Source organism: Anabrus simplex, chromosome 3, assembly GCF_040414725.1.
Source record: "Anabrus simplex isolate iqAnaSimp1 chromosome 3, ASM4041472v1, whole genome shotgun sequence".
NCBI lineage: Eukaryota > Metazoa > Arthropoda > Insecta > Orthoptera > Tettigoniidae > Anabrus > Anabrus simplex.
The window spans coordinates 23,839,652-23,858,124 of record NC_090267.1 but is presented as its reverse complement, the minus strand read 5'-3'; the positions used below and the strand labels follow the sequence as shown (position 1 = coordinate 23,858,124).

The window sequence follows — 18,473 nt, the reverse complement described above, 5'->3', positions numbered from 1 at the left end:
GATATACGGGAAAGGAGGGGAGAGAATTCTATGATATAATAATAGTCCTGTTCTACAATCATAAATGAGTTATTCTTCCGAGAAGATGGTGGCGTATTTTCTGTAAAGATGTAGATGCATAGTGTAACTGATCTTCGACATCGTTCCAAATGTAATTTACGCACATTTGGAGGAAATTCAATGAACTAGTGCGTCTAGTCTAGTATTCCTGCTCAAAACCTTCGCGGGAACAGTGTCTATTCCCCTACACATTCCCCCCTTAGGCCTACTATTTACACGTACACAGTGTCTAACAAATCCTATTAACATCACACACCAGATGACAATAAAATAGAGTCTGTATTTCCAGTCCCAGATTAATATGGAAATGTAAGTTTAGCTATCGACCAGTACAAAAAAAGGAAAATATTGTCAGGAGTGGGATTCGAACCCACGCCCTCAGAGAGGACCAGAATTCTTCGGACCTGCGACATACAGCCAAGGTATTCCCTTGAGTCTGGCGGCTTAGACCGCTCGGCCATCCTGACACGGAGCCGTCTGCTCAATGGAGGAGGCCATAAATTTACCTTCAGTATCCAGAGTCTCCTTTACTCGCTTTTGTGACTGTAGTGGTCCTCCTCTGCGGTGTAGTTGATAGTGTGATTAGCTGGCACCCCCAGAGGTCCGGGTAGTATTCCCGGCTCTGCTACGAAATTTGAAAAGTGTTACGAGGCCTGGAACGGGGTCCACTCATCCCCGGGTTGTCAACTAAGTACAGGTGTGTTCGATTCCCACCTCAGCCATCCTGGAAGTGGTTTTCCAGGATTTTCCCACTTCTCCTCCAGGCAAATGCCGGCATGGTACCTAACTTAAGGCCACGACCGCTTCCTTCCCTCTATCCCTTCTAATCTTCCAATCCCCCACCAACACAGCAGGTGAGGACGCCTGCGCGAGGTACTGACCGTCCTACCCAGTTGAATCCTACTACCCAATGTCTGAAGCTCCAGAACACTGCCCTTGAGGCGGTAGAGGTGAGAGCGTTTGATGAGTTCGAGAGAATAACCAACCCTGGAGTGTAAGCAGATTAAATGAGAAAGAAAAAAGTGCATAGACAGAATAGTAAAGAGAACTCTAGCGGTGCTTGTCGGAAGTATCTCGAGGACAAGTTTAGAGTGTTATATTTCCAGGCCTTGTGTATCTCGTAGGCAACGCTCCAGATAAGTATCACTTCCAGGAAGACGTGGATATAGTTCTAGCAGCTTCTGAATTTGTTAATAATAGCGAGTGTTAACAATACTGATCAGCTTAAAATCTGGGGACATTACAGCGGCGTATTGGGTCCGTGGGGATGTAAAATTTCTGGTATTGTGCCCAGAAAACTCCTTTGAATTGATGATAAGTCCAGTGTCATGGAAGCTACAGTCGCGAACAGAATGAAACGTCACTTGATTGGTGGCAGAGCGGCACTGCAACGGTTGTTTCCTTGTAATTATTTCGTTTCGTGGTACAACAGTTGTGTCTCCGAACTGTTAATAATAAAACGCTTGTTTTTATGAGTGCCAGGTCTAATACCTGGTAGGCGGTTGAGAAGCATCCGTGACTCCGTGGCGCAACGGTAGCGCGTCTGACTCCAGATCAGAAGGTTGCGTGTTCGAATCACGTCGGGGTCAAGGAACTTTTGTAAGTGTTTATTGGTGTATCATATCCGTAGATCTCTGAAAGTAGATATACGCTAAAGGAGGGGAGAGAATTCTATGATATAATAATAGTCCTGTTCTACAATCCTAAATGAGTTATTCTTCCGAGAAGGTGGTGGCGTGTTTTCTCTAAAGATGTAGATGCATAGTGTAACTGATCTGTGGCATCGTTCCAAATGTAATTTACGCACATTTGGAGGAAATTCAATGAACTAGTGCGGCTAGTCTAGTATTGTTGCTCAAAACCTTCGCGGGAACAGTGTCTATTCCCCTACACATTCCCCCCTTACTATTCACACGTAAACAGTGTCTAACAAATCCTATTAACATCACACACCGGATGACAATATAATAGAGGTTGTATTTCCAGTCCCAGATTACTATGGAAATGTAGAGTTTAGCTATCGACCAGTACCAATGAAGGAAAAATTTTGTCAGGAGTGGGATTCGAACCCACGACATCAGAGAGGACGAAAATTCTTCCGAACTGCGTCGTACAGGCAAGGTATTCCCTTGAGTCTGGCGCCTTAGACCGCTCGGCCATCCTGACACACTCGTCAGCACAATGGGGGAGGCCATAAATTTACCTTCAGTATCCAGAGTCTCCTTTACTCGCTTTTGTGACTTTAGTGGTCCTCCTCTGTGGTGCAGTGGATAGTGTGATTAGCAGCCACCCCCGAGGCCCGGGTTGGATTCCTGGCTCTGCTACTAAATTTGAAAAGTGTTACGAGGGCTGGAACGGGGTCCACTCAGCCCCGGGTGGTCAACTAAGTAGAGGTGTGTTCGATTCCCACCTCAGCCATCTGGAAGTGGTTTTCCAGGATTGTCCCCCTTCTCCTCGAGGCAAATGCCGGCATGGTAGCTAACTTAAGGCCACGACCGTTTCCTTCCCTCTATCCCTTCTAACTTCCAATCCCACATCAACACAGCAGGTGAGGACGCCTGCGCGAGTTACTGACCATCCTCCGCTGTTGAATCCTCCAACCCAATGTCTGAAGCTCCAGAACACTGCCCTTGAGGTGGTAGAGGTGAGAGCGCTTGCTGAGTCCGAGGGAAAAACCAACCCTGGAGGGTAAGCAGATTAGATGAGAAAGAAAAAAGTGCATAGACAGAATAGTAAAGAGAACTCTAGCGGCGCTTGTAGGAAGTATCTCGAGGACAAGTTTAGAGTGCTGTATTTCCAGGCCTTTTGTATCTCGTAGGCAACGCTCCAGATAAGAATTACTTCCAGGAAGCCGCGGATATAGTTCAAGCAGCTTCTGAAGTTGTTAATTGTAGCGAGTGATAACAATACTGATCAGCTTAAAATCTGGGGACATTACAGAGGCGTATTGGGTCCGTGGGGATGTAAAATTTCTGGTATTGTGCCCAGAAAACTCCTTTGAATTGATGATAAGTCCAGTGTCATGGAAGCTACAGTCGCGAACAGAATGAAACGTCACTTGATGGGTGGCAGAGCGGCACTGCAACGGTTGTTTCCTTGTAATTATTTCGTTTCGTGGTACAACAGTTGTGTCTCCGAACTGTTAATAATAAAACGCTTGTTTTTATGAGTGCCAGGTCCAATACCTTGTAGACGGTTGATAAACATCCGTGACTCCGTGGCGCAACGGTAGCGCGTCTGACTCCAGATCAGAAGGTTGCGTGTTCGAATCACGTCGGGGTCAAGGAACTTTTGTAAGTGTTTATTGGTGTATCATATCCGTGGATCTCTGAGAGTATATATACGCTAAAGGAGGGGAGAGAATTCTATGATATAATAATAGTCGCCGCCTCTGTGGTGTAGTGGTTAGCGTGATTAGCTGCCACCCCCGGAGGTCTGGGTTCGATTCCCGGCTCTGCCACGAAATTTGAAAAGTGGTACGAGGGCTGGAACGGGGTCCACTCAGCCTCGGGAGGTCAACTGAGTAGAGGTTTGTTCGATTCCCTCCTCAGCCATCCTTGAAGTGGTTTTCCGTGGTTTCCCAGTTCACCTCCAGGCGAATGCCGGGATGGTACCTCACTTAAGGCCACGGCCACTTCCTTCCCTCGTCCTTGCCTATCCCTTCCAATCTTCCCATCCCCCTACAAGGCCCCTGTTCACCATAGCAGGTGAGACCGCCTGGGCGAGGTACTGGTCATACTCCACAGTTGTATCCCCCGACCAAGAGTCTGAAGCTCCAGGAGACTGCCCTTGAGGCGGTACAGGTGGGATCCCTCGCTGAGTCCGAGGGAAGAGCCGAACCTGGAGGGTAAAATGATGATGATGATGACGATGATGATAATAATAGTCCTGTTCTACAATCCTAAATGAGTTATTCTTCCGAGAAGATGGTGGCGTATTTTCTGTAAAGATATAGATGCATAGTGCAACTGATCTGCGACATCGTTCCAAATGTAATTTACGCACATTTGGAGGAAATTCAATGAACTAGTGCGGCTAGTCTAGTATTGTTGCTCAAAACCTTCGCGGGAACAGTGACTATTCCCCTACACATTCCCCCCTTACTATTTACACGTAAACAGTGTCTAACAAATTCAATTAACATCACACACCGGATGACAATATAATAGGTTGTATTTCCAGTCCCAGATTAATATGGAAATGTAGAGTTTAGCTATCGACCAGTACCAATGAAGGAAATTTTTTTTCAGGAGTGGGATTCGAACCCACGCCCTCAGAGAAGACCAGAATTCTTCTGCCCTGCGTCGTACAGGCGAGGTGTTCCCTTGAGTCTGGCGCCTTAGACCGCTCGGACATCCTGACACACTCGTCAGCACAATGGGGGAGGCCATAAATTTACCTTCAGTATCCAGAGTCTCCTTTACTCGCTTTTGTGACTGTAGTGGTCCTCCTCTGCGGTGCAGTGGATAGTGTGATTAGCAGCCACCCCCGAAGCCCGGGTTGGATTCCTGGCTCTGCTACTAAATTTGAAAAGTGTGTCGAAGGCTGGAACGGGGTCCACTCAGCCCCGGGTGGTCAACTAAGTAGAGGAGTGTTCGATTCCCACCTCAGCCATCTGGAAGGGGTTTTCCAGGATTGTCCCCCTTCTCCTCGAAGAAAATGCCGGCATGGTACATAAATTAAGGCCACGACCGTTTCCTTCCCTCTACCCCTTCTAATCTTCCAATCCCCCATCAACACAGCAGGTGAGGACGCCTGCGCGGGGAACTGACCATCCTCCCCAGTTGAATCCTCCGAACCAATGTCTGAAGCTCCAGAACACTGCCCTTTAGGTGGTAGAGGTGAGAGCGCTTGCTGAGTCCGAGAGAAAAACCAACCCTGGAGGGTAAGCAGATTAGATGAGAAAGAAAAATGTGCATAGACAGAATAGTAAAGAGAACTATAGCGGCGCTTGTCGGATTTATCTCGAGGATAAGTTTAGAGTGCTGTATTTCCAGGCCTTTTGTATCTCGTAGGCAACGCTCCAGATAAGAATTACTTCCAGGTAGCCGCGGATATAGTTCAAGCTGATTCTGAAGTTGTTAATAGTGGCGAGTGTTAACAATACTGATCAGTTTAAAATCTGGGGACATTACAGCGGCGTATTGGGTCATTGGGGATGTAAATTTCTGGTATTGTGCCCAGAAAACACGTTTGAATTGATGATAAGTCCAGTGTCATGGAAGCTACTGTCGCGAACAGAATGAAACGTCACTTGATTGGTGGCAGAGCGGCACTGCAACGGTTGTTTCCTTGTAATTATTTCGTTTCGTGGTATAACAGTTGTGTCTCCGAACTGTTAATAATAAAACGCTTGTTTTTATGAGTGCCAGGTCTAATACCTGGTAGACGGTTGAGAAATATCCGTGACTCCGTGGCGCAACGGTAGCGCGTCTGACTCCAGATCAGAAGGTTGCATGTTCGAATCACGTCGGGGTCAAGGAACTTTTGTAAGTGTTTATTGGTGTATCATATTCATAGATCTCTGAAAGTAGATATACGCTAAAGGAGGGGAGAGAATTCTATGATATAATAATAGTCATGTTCTACAATCCTAAATGAGTTATTCTTCCGAGAAGGTGGTGGCGTGTTTTCTCTAAAGATGTAGATGCATAGTGTAACTGATCTGCGGCATCGTTCCAAATGTAATTTACGCACATTTGGAGGAAATTCAATGAACTAGTGCGGCTAGTCTAGTATTGTTGCTCAAAACCTTCGCGGGAACAGTGTCTATTCCCCTACACATTCCCCCCTTAGGCCTACTATTTACACGTAAACAGTGTCTAACAAATCCTATTAACATCACACACCAGATGACAATAATATAGAGTCTGTATTTCCAGTCCCAGATTAATATGGAAATGTAAGTTTAGCTATCGACCAGTACAAAAAAGGAAAACATTGTCAGGAGTGGGTTTCGAACCCACGCCCTCAGAGAGGACCAGAATTCTTCGGACCTGCGTCATACAGCCAAGGTATTCCCTTGAGTCTGGCGGCATAGACCGCTCGGCCATCCTGACACGGAGCCGTATGCTCAATGGAGGAGGCCATAAATTTACCTTCAGTATCCAGAGTCTCCTTTACTCGCTTTTGTGACTGTAGTGGTCCTCCTCTGCGGTGTAGTTGATAGTGTGATTAGCTGGCACCCCCAGAGGTCCGGCTTGGATTCCCGGCTCTGCTACGAAATTTGAAAAATATTACGAGGGCTGGAACGGGGTCCACTCAGCCCCGGGTGGTCAACTAAGTAGAGGTGTGTTCGATTCCCACCTCAGCCATGTGGAAGTGGTTTTCCAGGATTGTCCCCCTTCTCCTCGAGGCAAATGCCGGCATGGTACCTAACTTAAGGCCACGACCGTTTCCTTCCCTCTATCCCTTCTAATCTTCTAATCCCACATCAACACAGCAGGTGAGGACGCCTGCGCGAGGTACTGACCATCCTCCCCAGTTGAATCCTCCGACAAAATGTCTGAAGCTCCAGAACACTGCCCTTGAGGTGGTAGAGGTGAGAGCGCTTGATGAGTTCGAGGGAAAAACCAACCCTGGGGTGTAAGCAGATTAGATAAAAAAGAAAAAAAGTGCATAGACAGAATAGTAAAGAGAACTCTAGCGGCGCTTGTCGGAAGTATCTCGAGGACAAGTTTAGAGTGTTGTATTTCCAGGCCTTGTGTATCTCGTAGGTAACACTCCAGATAAGTATCACTTCCAGGAAGACGGGGATATAGTTCAAGCAGCTTCTGAAGTTGTCAATGAATAGCGAGTGTTAACAATACTGATCAGCTTACAATCTGGGCACATTGCAGCGGCGTATTGGGTCCTTGGGGATGTAAGTTTCTGGTATGGTGCCCAGAAAACACGTTTGAATTGATGATAAGTCCAGTGTCATGGAAGCTACAGTCGCCAACAGAATGAAACGTACTTGATGGGTCGCAGAGCGGCACTGCAACGGTTGTTTCCTTGTAATTATTTCGTTTCGTGGTACAACAGTTGTGTCTCCGAACTGTTAATAATAAAACGCTTGTTTTTATGAGTGCCAGGTCTAATACCTGGTAGACGGTTGATAAACATCCGTGACTCCGTGGCGCAACGGTAGCGCGTCTGACTCCAGATCAGAAGGTTGCGTTTTCGAATCACGTAGGGGTCAAGGAACTTTTGTAAGTGTTAATTGGTGTATCATATCCGTAGATCTCTGAAAGTAGATATACGCTAAAGGAGGGGAGAGAATTCTATGATATAATAATAGTCCTGCTCTACAATCCTAAATGAGTTATTCTTCCGAGAAGATGGTGGCGTATTTTCTGTAAAGATATAGATGCATAGTGCAACTGATCTGCGACATCGTTCCAAATGTAATTTACGCACATTTGGAGGAAATTCAATGAACTAGTGCGGCTAGTCTAGTATTGTTGCTCAAAACCTTCGCGGGAACAGTGTCTATTCCCCTACACATTCCCCCCTTACTATTCACACGTAAACAGTGTCTAACAAATCCTATTAACATCACACACCGGATGACAATATAATAGAGGTTGTATTTCCAGTCCCAGATTAATATGGAAATGTAGAGTTTAGCTATCGACCAGTACCAATGAAGGAAAAATTTTGTCAGGAGTGGGATTCGAACCCACGCCCTCAGAGAGGGCCAGAATTCTCCGGACCTGCGTCGTACAGGCAAGGTATTCCCTTGAGTCTGGCGCCTTAGACCGCTCGGCCATCCTGACACGGAGCCGTCTGCTCAATGGGGGAGGCCATAAATTTACCTTCAGTATCCAGAGTCTCCTTCACTCGCTTTTGTGACTGTAGTGGCCCTCCTCTGTGGTGCAGTGGATAGTGTGATTAGCAGCCACCCCCGGGGCTCGGGTTGGATTCCTGGCTCTGCTACTAAATTTGAAAAGTGTTACGAGGGCTGGGACGGGGTCCACTCAGCCCCGGGTGGTCAACTAAGTAGAGGTGTGTTCGATTCCCACCTCAGCCATCTGGAAGTGGTTTTCCAGGATTGTCCCCCTTCTCCTCGAGGCAAATGCCGACATGGTACCTAACTTAAGGCCACGACCGTTTCTTTCACTCTATCCCTTCTAATCTTCCAATCCCACATCAACACAGCAGGTGAGGACGCCTGCGCGAGTTACTGACCATCCTCCCCAGTTGAATCCTCTGACCCAATGTCTGAATCTCTAGAACACTGCCCCTGAGGTGGTATAGGTGAGATCGCTTGCTGAGTCCGAGGGAAAAACCAACCCTGGAGGGTAAGCAGATTAGATGAGAAAGAAAAAAGTGCATAGACAGAATAGTAAAGAGAAATCTAGCGGCGCTTGTCGGAAGTATTTCGAGGACAAGTTTAGAGTGCTGTATTACCAGGCCTTGTGTATCTCGTAGGCAACGCTCCAGATAAGTATCACTTCCAGGAAAACACGGATATAGTTCAAGCAGCTTTTGAAGTTGTTAATAGTAGCGAGTGATAACAACACTGATCAGCCTAAAATCTGGGGACATTACAGCGGCATATTGGGTCCGTGGGGATGTAAAATATCTGGTATTGTGCCCAGAAAAAACGTTTGAATTGATGATAAGTCCAGTGTCATGGAAGCTACTGTCGCGAACAGAATGAAACGTCACTTGATTGGTGGCAGAGCGGCACTGCAACAGTTGTTTCCTTGTAATTATTTCGTTTCGTGGTACAACAGTTGTGTCTCCGAACTGTTAATAATAAAACGCTTGTTTTTATGAGTGCCAGGTCTAATACCTTGTAGACGGTTGATAAGCATCCGTTACTCCGTGGCGCAACGGTAGCGCGTCTGACTCCAGATCAGAAGGTTGCGTGTTCGAATCACGTCGGAGTCAAGGAACTTTAGTAAGTGTTCATTGGTGTATCATATTCATAAATCTCTGAAAGCAGATATACGCGAAAGGAGGGGAGAGAATTCTATGATATAATAATATTCCTGTTCTACAATCATAAATGAGTTATTCTTCCGAGAAGATGGTGGCGTATTTTCTGTAAAGATGTAGATGCATAGTGTAACTGATCTTCGACATCGTTCCAAATGTAATTTACGCACATTTGGAGAAAATTGAATGAACTAGTGCGTCTAGTCTAGTATTGTTGCTCAAAACCTTCGCGGGAACAGTGTCTATTCGCCTACACATTCCCCCCTTACTATTTACAAGTAAACAGTGTCTAACAAATCCTATTAACATCACACACCGGATGACAATAAAATAGAGGTTGTATTTCCAGTCCCAGATTAATATGGAAATGTAGAGTTTAGCTATCGACCAGTAAAAGAAAAATATTTTCAGGAGTGGGATTTGTACCCACGCCCTCATAGAGGACCAGAATTATTCTGACCTGCGTCTTACAGGCAAGGAATTCCCTTGAGTCTGGCGCCTTAGACCGCTCGGCCATCCTGACACTGTGCCGTCTGCTCAATGGAGGAGGCCATAAATTTACCGTCAGTATCCAGAGTCTCCTTTGCTCGCTTTTGTGACTGTAGTGGTCCTCCTCTGCGGTGTAGTTGATAGTGTGATTAGCTGGCACCCCCAGAGGTCCGGGTTGGATTCCCGGCTCTGCTACTAAATTTGAAAAGTGTTACGAGGGCTGGAACGGGGTCCACTCAGCCCCGGGTGGTCAACTAATTAGAGGTGTGTTCGATTCCCACCTCAGCCATCTGGAAGTGTTTTTCCAGGATTGTCCCCCTTCTCCTCGAGGCAAATGCCGGCATGGTACCTAACTTAAGGCCACGACCGTTTCCTTCCCTCTATCCCTCCTAATCTTCCAATCCCCCACAAACACAGCAGCTGAGGGCGCCTGCGCGAGGTACTGACCGTCCTACCCTGTTGAATCCTACTACATAATGTCTGAAGCTCCAGAACACTGCCCTTGAGGCGGTAGAGGTGAGAGCGCTTGATGAGTTCGAGGGAAAAACCAACCCTGGAGTGTAAGCAGATTACATAAAAAAGAAAAAAGTGCATAAACAGAGTAGTAAAGAGAACTCTAGCGGCGCTTGTAGGAAGTATCTCGAGGACAAGTTTAGAGTGTTGTATTTCCCGGCCTTGTGTATCTCGTAGGCAACGCTCCAGATAAGAATTACTTCCAGGTAGCCGCGGATATAGTTCAAGCTGCTTCTGAAGTTGTTAATAGTAGCGAGTGATAACAATACTGATCAGCTTAAAATCTGGGGACATTACAGCGGCGTATTGGGTCCGTGGGGGTGTAAAATTTCTGGTATTGTGCCCAGAAAACTCGCTTGAATTGATGATAAGTCCAGTGTCGTGGAAGCTACTGCCGCGAACAGAATGAAACGTCACTTGATGGGTGGCAGAGCGGCACTGCAACGGTTGTTTCCTTGTAATTATTTCGTTTCGTGGTACAACAGTTGCGTTTCCGAACTGTTAATAATGAAACGCTTGTTTTTATGAGTGCCAGCTCTAATACCTCGTAGACGGTTGAGAAACATCCGTGACTCCGTGGCGCAACGGTAGCGCGTCTGACTCCAGATCAGAAGGTTGCGTGTTCGAATCACGTCGGGGTCAAGGAGCTTTTGTAAGTGTTTATTGGTGTATCATATCCGTAGATCTCTGAAAGTATATATACGATAAAGGAGGGGAGAGAATTCTATGATATAACTAGCAAGATACCCGTGCTTCGCTACGGTATTATACTGAAATTTATAATTGAATGCTTATTGTTTTAGATATATAATCCGCCGAAATTCGCGGTCTGACTCGTTTTCTGCGAGAACCCACCAAAATTCCCGATCTGACCCGTTTTCTATTAGGTTACGTCATGTTTCCTCCCATTTTTCAATCTTCTTTTCCAGCAATCGATTTCGTACTTCCCGGGCTAGGCTCAGGTATTCCTCCCGGTCAGTTGGGTCCGTAAATCTTTGCCATCTTTTCCTATAATCATTTTTAATATGGATAAAATCCTTCAGGAGATCCGGCGTGGTGTCATATTGGGTGCCTAGAAGGCACTGAACCCGCGGCCGGACTGCATTCTTAGTCATTACCCGTCCAGGAGCCGTTTCCAGCGCTGTCCGCACATTTGACGACGGTCCGGAACATTATTATTATTATTATTATTATTATTATTATTATTATTATTATTATTACGTGTTGCTGGAATGGATGATGACAGGAAACCCGGAGTATCCGGAGAAAAACCTGTCCCGCCTCCGTTTTGTCCAGCACGAATGTCACATGGAGTGAACGGGATTTGAACCACGGAACCCAGCTGTGAGAGGCCGGCGCGCTGCCGAGGATCCTTATAAGTACATTAAGAACAGTAAAATCAATTGGTCTCACCTCCTTCTACACCCCACCGCCGTTAAGTTTATTTACCGGCAACCCCCCCCCCCCAAAAAAAAATTAGAAGAAGGCTTGTTTCTTATGTTTAAAGAAGATTTCAAACACCAATGTTCACGTCTATTACCTTCAGTTTTGAGATATAAGTATCCCCATAAAAATTATTTACTTTCTTCACTTCATTTCACACTATTCCCCCCCCCCCCCTAAGTGAATTTTCCTGCAAAAAATACTTGTTTCTTTAATAGTAAAGGATCTTCTAAATTCCAATTATCACGACTCTAACTTCTTCAGTTTTTGTTTTATGTGTCCTCATGAAAGGAATTCAACTCCTTTACACTCCCGCCCTCCAAGATGGTTTCCCCCCAAAACGCGTTTTTCTTTGTTCTTAAAGCAGATCCAAATACGAATTTTCACGTCTGTAACAACTTTAGTTTTTATTAGATGTATGTATTCTCATTCAATTAATTCAATTAATTTTTCTATTCTTTCACCCCCCCCCCCCTTCATTGGATTTTCCGAGAATACGTGTTTCTTTATTTTTAAAGCAGATTGCAAATATCAAATTTCACGTCTGTAACATCTTCATTTTTGAGATATCAGTAGCCTAATTAAAAGAACTCAACACCATTTTCAGTCACTTTATCCCCCCCCCCTCCACCCAGGTGGTATTTCCGAAAGCTAAAAATACACGTTTCTTTATGTTTAATAGAGATAAAAAATACCATTTTTCACTTCTGTAACATGTTAAGTTTTTTTAGATAAACTGTAAAAATTCTCATTTTAAAATTTCACCCCTTTTGAGTTCCCCTTAAGTGGAGTTTCCAAACACAAATCACCTATGTTTCTTTAGATTTACAGGAGATTACAAACACCCACTTTTTACGTCTGTAACATTTTACGTTTCCAAGATATTCTGTAGATATAGTCTTTCAAAAATTCACCCAATTTGTCACTCCTGTTTAACCGCCATTAATTGGATTTTCCAAAACGAAAAAATACGTGTTTCTTTATTTTTAAAGGAGATCCCATATACAAATTTTCAGTTCTGTAATATCTTTCGTTTCTGAGATATATGTATCCTCATTAAAGGCATTCAACCCATTTTTCACCCTTTTACACCCCTTCTATTGGGATTTAGAGGAAACAAAAAATACGTTTTCCTTTATTTTTAGAGGAGATTCTAACTACCAATGTTTACATCTGTAAATTTTAAAGTTTTAAGATGTATACACTCTCATTTTAAAAAAATTACCCTCCCCCCTTTTACCCCCCAATATTTGGATTTTCCAAAAACGAAAAAATACGTGTGTTTATTTGTTTTTAAAGGAGATTCTAAATACCAATTTTCACATATATAACCTTTAAAAATTTTGAGATAGATACACTCATTTTAAAATATTACTCCCTTTTCACCCCCCAAATTGGATTTTCCAGAAACAAAAAAATACGTGTTTCTTTATTTTTAACGGAGATCCCAAACACCAATTTTTAGGTCTGTAATATCTTCAGTTTCTGATATATAAGTAGCCTCATTAAAGGCATTCAACCACTTTTTAGCCCCTTTTCACTCCTCCTATTGCGATTTTCGGAAAACAAAAAGATACGTGTTCCTTTATTTTTAATGAAGGTTCTAAGTACCAATTTTTACATCTGCAAACTTTAAAAGTTTGGAGATATAGATTCACTCATTTTAAAAATTCACCCCCTTTTCACCCTCCCATTAATTGGATTTTCTAAAAACAAAAAAATACGTGTTTCTTTATTTTAAAAAGAGATCAAAAGTACCAATTTTCAGGTCTGTAATATCTTCAGTTTCTGAGATATAGGTACCGGTATCCTGATTAAAGGCATTCAACCCATTTTTCCCAATTTTCACCCTTTTTCACCCCTCCTATTGGGATTTTCTGAAAACCAAAAAATACGTGTTTCCTTATTTTTAAAGAAGATTCTAAATACCAATTTTTACATCTGTAAACTTTTAAAGTTTTGAGATATAGAGCAAGTCATTTTAAAATTTCACCCCCGTTTTCACCCCCTTAGCGAAGGAATATCCAAAAATCCTCTCTTAGCGAGCACCTACCTCTTAATATGAATATATCCCCAAAATTTCATCTCTTTATGTCCAGTAGTTTTGGCTCGGCGATGATGAATCAGTCAGTCAGTCAGTCAGGACAAGTTATTTTATATATATAGATAATAGTCCTGTTCTACAATCCTAAATGAGTTATTCTTCCGAGAAGATGGTGGCGTATTTTCTGTAAAGATATAGATGCAAAGTGCAACTGATCTGCGACATCGTTCCAAATGTAATTTACGCACATTTGGAGGAAATTCAATGAACTAGTGCGGCTAGTCTAGTATAGTTGCTCAAAACTTTCGCGGGAACAGTGTCTATTCCCCTACACATTCACCCCTTACCATTTACACGTAAACAGTGTCTAACAAATCCTATTAACATCACACACCGGATGACAATATAATAGAGGATGTATTTCCAGTCCCAGATTAATATGGAAATGTAGAGTTTAGCTATCGACCAGTACCAATGAAGGAAAAATTTTGTCAGGAGTGGGATTCGAACCCACGCCCTCAGAGAAGACCAGAATTCTTCGGACCTGCGTCTTACAGGCAAGGTATTCCCTTGAGTCTGGCGCCTTAGACCGCTCGGCCATCCTGACACGGAGCCGTCTGCTCAATGGAGGAGGCCATAAATTTACCTTCAGTATCCAGAGTCTCCTTTACTCGCTTTTGTGACTCTAGTGTTCCTCCTCTGCGGTGTAGTTGATAGTGTGATTAGCTGGCACCCCCAGAGGTCCGGGTAGTATTCCCGGCTCTGCTAGAAAATTTGAAAAGTGTTACGACGCCTGGAACGTGGTCCACTCAGCCCCGGGTTGTCAACTAAGTACAGGTGGGTTCGATTCCCACCTCAGCCATCCTGGAAGTGGTTTTCCAGGATTTTCCCACTTCTCCTCCAGGCAAATGCCGGCATGGTACCTAACTTAAGGCCACGACCGCTCCCTTCCCTCTATCCCTCCTAATCTTCCAATCCCCCAACAACACAGCAGGTGAGGACGCCTGCGCGAAGTACTGACCGTCCTACCCAGTTGAATCCTACTACCCAATGTCTGAAGCTCCAGAACACTGCCCTTGAGGCGGTAGAGGTGAGAGCGTTTGATGAGTTCGAGGGAAAAACCAACCCTGGAGTGTAAGCAGATTAAATGAGAAAGAAAAAAAGTGCATAGACAGAATAGTAAAGAGAACTCTAGTGGCGCTTGTCGGAAGTATCTCGAGGACAAGTTTAGAGTGTTGTATTTCCAGGCCTTTTGTATCTCGTAGGCAACGCTCCAGATAAGAATTACTTCCAGGAAGCCGCGGATATAGTTCAAGCTGCTTCTGAAGTTGTTAATAGTAGCGAGTGATAACAATACTGATCAGCTTAAAATCTGGGGACATTACAGCGGCGTATTGGGTCCGTGGGGATGTAAAATTTCTGGTATTGTGCCCAGAAAACTCGTTTGAATTGATAAGTCCAGTGTCATGGAAGCTACTGTCGCGAACAGAATGAAACGTCACATGATGGGTGGCAGAGCGGCACTGCAACGGTTGTTTCCTTGTAATTATTTCGTTTCGTGGTACAACAGTTGTGTCTCCGAACTGTTAATAATAAAACGCTTGTTTTTATGAGTGCCAGGTCTAATACCTGGTAGACGGTTGAGAAATATCTGTGACTCTGTGGCGCAACGGTAACGCGACTGACTCCAGATCAGAAGGTTGCGTGTTCGAATCACGTCGGGGTCAAGGAGCTTTTGTAAGTGTTTATTGGTGTATCATATCCGTAGATCTCTGAAAGTAGATATACGATAAAGGAGGGCAGAGAATTCTATGATATAACTAGCAAGATACCCGTGCTTCGCTACGGTATTATACTGAAATTTATAATTGAATGCTTATTGTTTTAGATATATAATCCGCCGAAATTCGCGGTCTGACTCGTTTTCTGCGAGAACCCACCAAAATTCCCGATCTGACTCGTTTTCTATTAGGTTACGTCATGTTTCCTCCCATTTTTCAATCTTCTTTTCCAGCAATCGATTTCGTACTTCCCGGGCTAGGCTCAGGTATTCCTCCCGGTCAGTTGGGTCCGTAAATCTTTGCCATCTTTTCCTATAATCATTTTTAATATGGATAAAATCCTTCAGGAGATCCGGCGTGGTGTCATATTGGGTGCCTAGAAGGCACTGAACCCGCGGCCGGACTGCATTCTTAGTCATTACCCGTCCAGGAGCCGTTTCCAGCGCTGTCCGCACATTTGACGACGGTCCGGAACATTATTATTATTATTATTATTATTATTATTATTATTATTATTATTATTATTATTATTATTATTATTATTATTACGTGTTGCTGGAATGGATGATGACAGGAAACCCGGAGTATCCGGAGAAAAACCTGTCCCGCCTCCGTTTTGTCCAGCACGAATGTCACATGGAGTGAACGGGATTTGAACCACGGAACCCAGCTGTGAGAGGCCGGCGCGCTGCCGAGGATCCTTATAAGTACATTAAGAACAGTAAAATCAATTGGTCTCACCTCCTTCTACACCCCACCGCCGTTAAGTTTATTTACCGGCAACCCCCCCCCCCAAAAAAAAAAATTAGAAGAAGGCTTGTTTCTTATGTTTAAAGAAGATTTCAAACACCAATGTTCACGTCTATTACCTTCAGTTTTGAGATATAAGTATCCCCATAAAAATTATTTACTTTCTTCACTTCATTTCACACTATTCCCCCCCCCCCCCCCTAAGTGAATTTTCCTGCAAAAAATACTTGTTTCTTTAATAGTAAAGGATCTTCTAAATTCCAATTATCACGACTCTAACTTCTTCAGTTTTTGTTTTATGTGTCCTCATGAAAGGAATTCAACTCCTTTACACTCCCGCCCTCCAAGATGGTTTCCCCCCAAAACGCGTTTTTCTTTGTTCTTAAAGCAGATCCAAATACGAATTTTCACGTCTGTAACAACTTTAGTTTTTATTAGATGTATGTATTCTCATTCAATTAATTCAATTAATTTTTCTATTCTCTCACCCCCCCCCCTTCATTGGATTTTCCGAGAATACGTGTTTCTTTATTTTTAAAGCAGATTGCAAATATCAAATTTCACGTCTGTAACATCTTCATTTTTGAGATATCAGTAGCCTAATTAAAAGAACTCAACACCATTTTCAGTCACTTTATCCCCCCCCCCTCCACCCAGGTGGTATTTCCGAAAGCTAAAAATACACGTTTCTTTATGTTTAATAGAGATAAAAAATACCATTTTTCACTTCTGTAACATGTTAAGTTTTTTTAGATAAACTGTAAAAATTCTCATTTTAAAATTTCACCCCTTTTGAGTTCCCCTTAAGTGGAGTTTCCAAACACAAATCACCTATGTTTCTTTAGATTTACAGGAGATTACAAACACCCACTTTTTACGTCTGTAACATTTTACGTTTCCAAGATATTCTGTAGATATAGTCTTTCAAAAATTCACCCAATTTGTCACTCCTGTTTAACCGCCATTAATTGGATTTTCCAAAACGAAAAAATACGTGTTTCTTTATTTTTAAAGGAGATCCCATATACAAATTTTCAGTTCTGTAATATCTTTCGTTTCTGAGATATATGTATCCTCATTAAAGGCATTCAACCCATTTTTCACCCTTTTACACCCCTTCTATTGGGATTTAGAGGAAACAAAAAATACGTTTTCCTTTTTTTTTAGAGGAGATTCTAACTACCAATGTTTACATCTGTAAATTTTAAAGTTTTAAGATGTATACACTCTCATTTTAAAAAAATTACCCTCCCCCCTTTTACCCCCCAATATTTGGATTTTCCAAAAACGAAAAAATACGTGTGTTTATTTGTTTTTAAAGGAGATTCTAAATACCAATTTTCACATATATAACCTTTAAAAATTTTGAGATAGATACACTCATTTTAAAATATTACTCCCTTTTCACCCCCCAAATTGGATTTTCCAGAAACAAAAAAATACGTGTTTCTTTATTTTTAACGGAGATCCCAAACACCAATTTTTAGGTCTGTAATATCTTCAGTTTCTGATATATAAGTAGCCTCATTAAAGGCATTCAACCACTTTTTAGCCCCTTTTCACTCCTCCTATTGCGATTTTCGGAAAACAAAAAAATACGTGTTCCTTTATTTTTAATGAAGGTTCTAAGTACCAATTTTTACATCTGCAAACTTTAAAAGTTTGGAGATATAGATTCACTCATTTTAAAAATTCACCCCCTTTTCACCCTCCCATTAATTGGATTTTCTAAAAACAAAAAAATACGTGTTTCTTTATTTTAAAAAGAGATCAAAAGTACCAATTTTCAGGTCTGTAATATCTTCAGTTTCTGAGATATAGGTACCGGTATCCTGATTAAAGGCATTCAACCCATTTTTCCCAATTTTCACCCTTTTTCACCCCTCCTATTGGGATTTTCTGAAAACCAAAAAATACGTGTTTCCTTATTTTTAAAGAAGATTCTAAATACCAATTTTTACATCTGTAAACTTTTAAAGTTTTGAGATATAGAGCAAGTCATTTTAAAATTTCACCCCCGTTTTCACCCCCTTAGCGAAGGAATATCCAAAAATCCTCTCTTAGCGAGCACCTACCTCTTAATATGAATATATCCCCAAAAATTTCATCTCTTTATGTCCAGTAGTTTTGGCTCGGCGATGATGAATCAGTCAGTCAGTCAGTCAGGACAAGTTATTTTATATATATAGATAATAGTCGTGTTCTACAATCCTAAATGAGTTATTCTTCCGAGAAGATGGTGGCGTATTTTCTGTAAAGATGTAGATGCATAGTGTAACTGATCTGCGACATCGTTCCAAATGTAATTTACGCACATATGGGGGAAATTGAATGAACTAGTGCGTCTAGTCTAGTATTGTTGCTCAAAACCTTCGCGGGAACAGTGTCTATTCGCCTACACATTCCCCCCTTACTATTTTCACGAAAACAGTGTCTAACAAATTCTATTAAAATCACACACCGGATGA

At 42.8% G+C, this 18,473-nt stretch overlaps 13 non-coding genes across 13 annotated transcripts; 7 read left to right on the top strand and 6 right to left on the bottom strand.

Annotated features, from left to right (window-relative positions):
* Positions 1–409: 409 nt before the first annotated feature.
* On the bottom strand, positions 410–527 carry TRNAL-CAA (transfer RNA leucine (anticodon CAA)). The gene is made up of 2 exons: positions 490–527; positions 410–454 (listed from the first exon to the last, which is right to left on the bottom strand). It is a non-coding gene; the product is annotated as a tRNA-Leu (tRNA).
* Positions 528–1,577: 1,050 nt separating this feature from the next.
* On the top strand, positions 1,578–1,649 carry TRNAW-CCA (transfer RNA tryptophan (anticodon CCA)). The gene has a single exon. It is a non-coding gene; the product is annotated as a tRNA-Trp (tRNA).
* Positions 1,650–2,108: 459 nt separating this feature from the next.
* On the bottom strand, positions 2,109–2,226 carry TRNAL-CAA (transfer RNA leucine (anticodon CAA)). Its single transcript has 2 exons — positions 2,189–2,226; positions 2,109–2,143 (listed from the first exon to the last, which is right to left on the bottom strand). It is a non-coding gene; the product is annotated as a tRNA-Leu (tRNA).
* A 1,045-nt stretch (positions 2,227–3,271) lies between these two features.
* On the top strand, positions 3,272–3,343 carry TRNAW-CCA (transfer RNA tryptophan (anticodon CCA)). Its single transcript has one exon. It is a non-coding gene; the product is annotated as a tRNA-Trp (tRNA).
* Positions 3,344–4,304: 961 nt separating this feature from the next.
* TRNAL-CAA (transfer RNA leucine (anticodon CAA)) lies at positions 4,305–4,422 on the bottom strand. Its single transcript has 2 exons — positions 4,385–4,422; positions 4,305–4,349 (listed from the first exon to the last, which is right to left on the bottom strand). It is a non-coding gene; the product is annotated as a tRNA-Leu (tRNA).
* A 1,045-nt stretch (positions 4,423–5,467) lies between these two features.
* TRNAW-CCA (transfer RNA tryptophan (anticodon CCA)) lies at positions 5,468–5,539 on the top strand. The gene has a single exon. It is a non-coding gene; the product is annotated as a tRNA-Trp (tRNA).
* A 462-nt stretch (positions 5,540–6,001) lies between these two features.
* On the bottom strand, positions 6,002–6,119 carry TRNAL-CAA (transfer RNA leucine (anticodon CAA)). Its single transcript has 2 exons — positions 6,082–6,119; positions 6,002–6,046 (listed from the first exon to the last, which is right to left on the bottom strand). It is a non-coding gene; the product is annotated as a tRNA-Leu (tRNA).
* Positions 6,120–7,168: 1,049 nt separating this feature from the next.
* TRNAW-CCA (transfer RNA tryptophan (anticodon CCA)) lies at positions 7,169–7,240 on the top strand. Its single transcript has one exon. It is a non-coding gene; the product is annotated as a tRNA-Trp (tRNA).
* Positions 7,241–7,699: 459 nt separating this feature from the next.
* TRNAL-CAA (transfer RNA leucine (anticodon CAA)) lies at positions 7,700–7,817 on the bottom strand. The gene is made up of 2 exons: positions 7,780–7,817; positions 7,700–7,744 (listed from the first exon to the last, which is right to left on the bottom strand). It is a non-coding gene; the product is annotated as a tRNA-Leu (tRNA).
* Positions 7,818–8,865: 1,048 nt separating this feature from the next.
* Positions 8,866–8,937, top strand: TRNAW-CCA (transfer RNA tryptophan (anticodon CCA)). The gene has a single exon. It is a non-coding gene; the product is annotated as a tRNA-Trp (tRNA).
* Positions 8,938–10,557: 1,620 nt separating this feature from the next.
* Positions 10,558–10,629, top strand: TRNAW-CCA (transfer RNA tryptophan (anticodon CCA)). The gene has a single exon. It is a non-coding gene; the product is annotated as a tRNA-Trp (tRNA).
* Positions 10,630–13,963: 3,334 nt separating this feature from the next.
* TRNAL-CAA (transfer RNA leucine (anticodon CAA)) lies at positions 13,964–14,081 on the bottom strand. The gene is made up of 2 exons: positions 14,044–14,081; positions 13,964–14,008 (listed from the first exon to the last, which is right to left on the bottom strand). It is a non-coding gene; the product is annotated as a tRNA-Leu (tRNA).
* Positions 14,082–15,129: 1,048 nt separating this feature from the next.
* TRNAW-CCA (transfer RNA tryptophan (anticodon CCA)) lies at positions 15,130–15,201 on the top strand. Its single transcript has one exon. It is a non-coding gene; the product is annotated as a tRNA-Trp (tRNA).
* Positions 15,202–18,473: the final 3,272 nt, after the last annotated feature.